General features: G+C 34.6%; 1 protein-coding gene across 5 annotated transcripts in view; it reads right to left on the bottom strand.

Moving 5' to 3' along the window:
- Positions 1-3813: 3813 nt before the first annotated feature.
- The window catches only part of Rap1a (RAP1A, member of RAS oncogene family), a 76970-nt gene continuing 74831 nt past the window's right edge, over positions 3814-5952 (bottom strand). For all 5 annotated transcript variants that reach the window (XR_007351738.1, XM_048814515.1, XM_048814514.1 and 2 more), the window contains one exon: positions 3814-4507. The gene's annotated coding sequence lies outside the window, so the exon portion shown is untranslated. The remainder of the gene's footprint in view (positions 4508-5952) is intronic.

The following is a 5952-nucleotide window of genomic DNA, read 5'->3' as shown; positions in this document are numbered from 1 at the left end:
CACAAAATTTGGAAAGGGTTAAGCTTAAAAAAAAAAATTCTTTGAAAACAATAGTTCAAAAGAGTCACAGCACTGTTTAAAATGGAAAGGTTTATTAAGGATTTTCCTCAAGAGGAACAGCCAGCCTCTTGCTTCTTAAGAGAAGCAATTAGTGGGAAATGTACATCACAACTTGGGCCCAGAACCACAGGAGGCCACTTCTTAACAAGCCCAAAGAATATGCTCCCCATCAATTCCCTTTTAAAGCTATTTATTTCAAAATGCAAAATCCATGTTCCCTTCCTAGAAAACAGAACTAGGCACCCAGTCCAAAGCCTCCCACTGCTCTCACTTAGAATATTTAAGAAGGACAAGGCAATAAATGGACTACACATTCAACTAACCCAAGATAAAACTGCAGTAAGAAAAACCCATGATCAATGTAATATCTGTACTACATTTTCAGGAGTAACTTTCAATTTTGACTTTTTTCTTTTGCAGTACAGGGGATGGATCCAGGGTCTCACCATTCTGGGCAAATATTCTACCATTAAGTCACATCCCAGCTCTTTCAATTTTTTGTTTTGAGGCACGGTCTCAATAAGGTGCTGAGGCTGGCCTCAAACTTGAGATTCTCCTGTCTCAGCCTCTTGAGTAGCTGGAATTACAGGACAATGCTACGAAGCCCAGCTTTAATATTCATACTTCTGGAGATTACACATGCTAATAGCTATGTGGTTTAGGCAGCCTCAAGACTCACAATCATCTCTCTCACTGTAAGATGGGCTCTTTCCATATTTTGAAAAAGCACCCAAACCACTCTACCCTTTTAAATTTGGAGCTAATTCAAGTGGAGCTATTTTAACACATATTTAGAACCTAAATAAGTATAAGACCCAAAGAGAAGGTTGTTTCATAAATTATTTTCCTCCTCCACATTACCTGACAATTTCTTTGCACTTTGGTTTCAAAAGACATACGATTTATAAAAGCTTCTAACAGTTTATTAGGATTGCTTAGAAAGGAAAATACCATGGTATTCCTTAATTCTTTCTGTCCCTTAGTCCCTAAAACTCAGGCATATGCTTGCTCACTCGCTTTCTCTCTCTCTCACCCCGCCCCAAACCACACCCCTGTGAGGAGAAAGACGAAAAATATCTTAAATTAGCTAGGTACAAAATGCACAATGTTTTTATTATTATTCATATGTAAAGAATAACTACACACCAAGTCACCTGTTTTAATAAATTCTGTAATAAAATAAAAATATTTCCCCTAAATATTAAGTTTTCCAAGTACATTAACTTCAAAGAATTGACTGTTTCAGTGAGGAGTGAAAGATGACCATTGGTGGTGGCAGATCAAGGTACAAACAGATATGAGTTCAGAGTTGAGGAAGAAGCGGGCAACACATCAACACCTGCATTTCTCCATTCTGTTTTTTTTTTTTTTTTTTTTGTGGTGCTAGGGATTGAACCAAGGCCTTTATGCTCACGAGGGAAGCAGCACTCTACCAACTGAGCTATATCCCCAGCCCTGCATTTCTCCATTCTTGAAAGGGGGACTCAAATTCAGTAAGTTATTGTTATCCATATCTTGGATGAATTTGATTTGTGTATCTTTCCTGCCCAACCAGATTGTAAACTCTTGAGGGAGCCTAGATGACTCTGTGAGGAATGCAGTGTGTGTAGAAGAGATGGCTTGAATACTTGCAAGGCTTGTAGCAGTGTTACCGATACTGAAGCTCCCCCTGGTGGAGGGAAAGATTATAGTTAGATTATGTATTCACTTAATTTCTAAACCTAGACTGGGAGCACTAATAAGCCATTAAAGTGGTTTGTTTTTAGTTGGAAAAAGAAAACTATTAAATGTGGCATCAAACCTTCTTTAAATTATATGTTACTCATATAACCAAAGCTATTATACTTTAAATAGCCTCAAATACTAATATGGGTTCTTTCAGTTCCTGGATATTTATCACAGGAGACTTGTGTAATATCCTAGTCTCTTGATTTTTCAGCTACAAAAATACATCTTTCCACTGGAACCAAGACTAAGGAGTTCACATAGGGACAATACAAAAACACACCCTTCTCATTTTCTCCCAGGATGCCTTTCTGGCTTGCTCGGCAACCACAGATTTTCTTGAGATTAACACTGCGTGTCTCTTGATTTCAGCTGGTCTTGCTCTGCTCACCAGTGTGCTTTAAAAAAGCACCTTTTCTTGGTAGTTCCACCTTTAAACCAAGTAGACTGTGTAAGATGTGACAGAGAATCCAACAACAATCATCTTTCTCCTCTATTATTCTAAAGGAGAGGACAGTGAGTTTATGCTACTTGTCAAGCCGACTGAAACTTAAGTCTTATTTAATAATTTGTATTTAATGTAACAAATAATTATACAACCTATGTAACATAGAAAGTTCTCTGGTTTGCATGTTTTTCTATGAAAATGTTTGAGAAGTGTTTAAAGTAGAACTTAAGAGGACTTAAATTAAGAGTATGTCTCTAAGCTGGGAACACGCTCATCTGCGGTCCCAGCTATTTGGGAGGCTGAGGTGGTAGAATCACTTGAGTCCAGGAGTTTGAAGCCAGTATGGGCAACATAGTGAAACCACATTTCAAAAACAAAAAACAAAAACAAAACAAACCTCACTGACCTGAACAAATTGGCCCTAATGTTTCACTGATTTTTAAAATTTATTATATATTTTTTTGCCCCTCAATCACGGACATATGCATAATTGGATCAGAAGAGGGAAGTGTTATTAGGCAACTAAGTTTATTAGAAACTCAAAAAAATACAATTTCCAATTTTTAAAAACAATATTTTTAACATTTTCTCAGGCTGGAAAGAACTTACATTTGAAAGCTGACTTTTAAATGTCAATTCAGTAACTAATGGGCTGACCACACTCCTGGAAAAAAAAATCACAGCAAGGCATGAACATTGTTTCACACCTAGTTGCAATGAGACAGTATCTAGATCCCTGAGCAATGATTTAGACTTTCTAGGACTGATCTCCTCCTTGATATTCAGGGACAAGGCACAGGCTTCCTAAGCTTGTTTCTTTCCTTCTCCAGTACTTCACTGGCTAACAAGCTGTTGGCTCTTTCTTTCTTTATGGAGAACACATAAGCAACATCACCCTGGGTCCATGCCCTACTTAAGCCCCATCTTTTCTAAAAATGGAAATAATTGGGAAGAAAAAGAAAAGCACCACTATATAGCCAGCTAAAATTTTAACTTAGTAATCTTTTTCATATTACTACTACTATACTACTTCATATATAGTCAAAGCAAAAGTAATTAACACATTCTTTTTATGTGTTTTAACTTCCACTTACTTCTCTCAAAATCTTTAATCTATTATAAAGCAAGTTTGAAAGCTTTTACATAACACTTCATTGGTGGACCCACACCCAACAAATTAACAATGGCAAAAAGGATTTCCTTAATAAAATTACAAGCTGTGGAAGATTTGAAATAGTAAAAGTTAAACCCTGATACAGTATTAAACTTATCTCTTTACATATAAAAATAATACACAGTGGGATATTTTATTCAGCAAGATACAATGTTTAAGATCAAGAGAGAATATACAAAACTATTCTATGTAGTCTGATGTATTATACTGTATAGTAGGAATAAATATTATCTGGAACAGGAAGTAGGAGGTCTGTTCCTACAGAAATCACCAGTTAGTATAGTTTAAAGCCAAGAATTCTGCAGATACCAGGCAGAAAGGAGCTACTGTCGCATTTAAAACAATGTGGTCATTATAAAATAAAGTCCTTAAATCTATAAACAATAACAAAAACACACAAACCAAATGAAAATGTACTAAAATTTAATCATCCATAAAAGCTGTAATTTAATCTGACAGTAAAACACAAGAAGCCATATTAGAGTTGGTTTAGTATATTATATATTTTAGCTTTGAAAGCTATAGAAATCAGTTATCCCAGTTTTTCCTATAAAAGACCCATTTTTTCCAAAGCATTATGCACAAACAATTTTAATTAGAATATAATGACAGATGATATCTCATAATTTTTTAAATATAAAATGAAGTCAATGACTCAAAAAAGTTATCTGCTGCAATGAGTTTGAGGGGAAATTTCATAATTGATTATATCATTACAGATATAAAGTATGATTCAACTTTTAGTGCTTAACAGGGAGGAATCATGATAAAAAGGTCAATATGAAATCATTTGATTATAGTAGCAATATCTAACATTTGAAATGCATCCATGCTCTTTTGTATAATTGTATTAGAGTCAAGTATATTTATTTTCACATCTGTTATAACTGCTATTGCAAAGGAGAAATGCTATTGTCTTATTTTCCAAGAGATATACACAGAGCAATTTTTTTTTTTTCTTCAGGGAACTTGTGCAAACCAACATAAGATCTAAATTCTTCACATAATATATAAAACAGGAGAAGCCTCTTCAGATTTATTTTTTGAAGTCTGGAATGCTGGCACTTTCCAAGTAGGCAACAGTTCTTCATTCCTGTAATCTAGAATATTAAACACATACACATACATATGGTTATCTCTAGATGTCAAAATATAGTAGTAATCAAGTAGATATCCAATAACATAGAAAACCATGATCTTAGCCTGGGGATGTAGCTCAATGACAGAATACATGCCTAGTGATGCATAAGACCCTGCGTTTGATCCCCAGCATACATGTGCATGCATGCACACAAAGATACAATGATCCTGGCTGATTATTACTAGATAACTAGTAATAATATAACAGAGCTATTTTGAATTTATTTTTAAAATGTTTTAATGCTGGTGAGTGATACTGGCCAAATTATATTGTTATATTGTGTGCACGTACAAATATGTAACAAGAAATCCCCATTATGTACAACTATAATGCACCAATAAAAAATGTAGAAAGGAAAAAAAGTTTTTTAAAATAATGAAATATAAAAGACTAAACTCAAGAAAGGGAGTCTATAATTGATCAATTTTAGCCTTTCCTTGGTTTCATTATACTTGTTGTATCCTATAGTCCTGTTCATAAAGAGGACAATAGTGACCTTTCCTTTCTATCCCACTTTCATCTTATTTTTAAAATTTCCCTTTCCACTAAGAAAATGACACTTGCCTGCATGAACTTTCCATGAGAAATTTATTCTATTAGTTTACACTTATATACATTAGGATGACCACTTCTAATAAAGGCAGGGCAAGAGATGATACAGAAAAAACCCAAATTCAAGAGTAGAAGAATCAGAAAGTATTATTGCTTACCAGAAGGAAATTACTTTAAAAGAAGAACTCCTTATGACTAATTTCTCTCAGAGGTCTTAAAAAATGGGACATATAAAAAAAACATTAACATGCTTTATTATGATTCTGTCTAGAGGCTACAGACTAGATAAGCTGCCCTCAAGATTCATATACTCTGTACTAAAAATGTTCAAAATTGTTATTTAAATCTATCCTGTGTCTCAGTACTTTTGAGATAGGATCTTGCTATACTGCTCAGGATAACCTCTAACTCTTGGGTTCAAGCAATCCTTCTGCCTCAGCCTCCTGAGACTGGGACTCCAGTGTGCACACTACCCCTGGCTTCAATTCTTTTAAAAGTACAGGAACAGCATGCATAATGATCACAACAAAATGCACTGCAGAGTAGTCTGACTATTAAGCCACCTATTTGGTATTATCAAACATCCATATTATAAGATAAATTATGTACATAGTCTAAGAATTGATGTAACTTGGATGAAAACCTTATTTCTAGATCTAGGCCAAGATTTCTTTCCTCTAAGGTAAAATTTATAATACACTGTCATACTGTACATGAATGAATTTTTTTTTAAGAGGGAGGAGAGAGAGGGGGGGAGAGAGAGAGAGAGAGAGAGAGAGAGAGAGAGAGAGAGAGAGAGAGAGAGAGAGAGAGTTAGTATTTTGAATTTGTTATTTTTATGTAGTTGAGCAT

Source organism: Marmota marmota, unplaced genomic scaffold, assembly GCF_001458135.2.
Source record: "Marmota marmota marmota unplaced genomic scaffold, marMar, whole genome shotgun sequence".
Classification (NCBI taxonomy): domain Eukaryota; kingdom Metazoa; phylum Chordata; class Mammalia; order Rodentia; family Sciuridae; genus Marmota; species Marmota marmota.
Note: the sequence above shows the minus strand (reverse complement) of the source record. Positions and strands in the feature narration are given on the sequence as shown.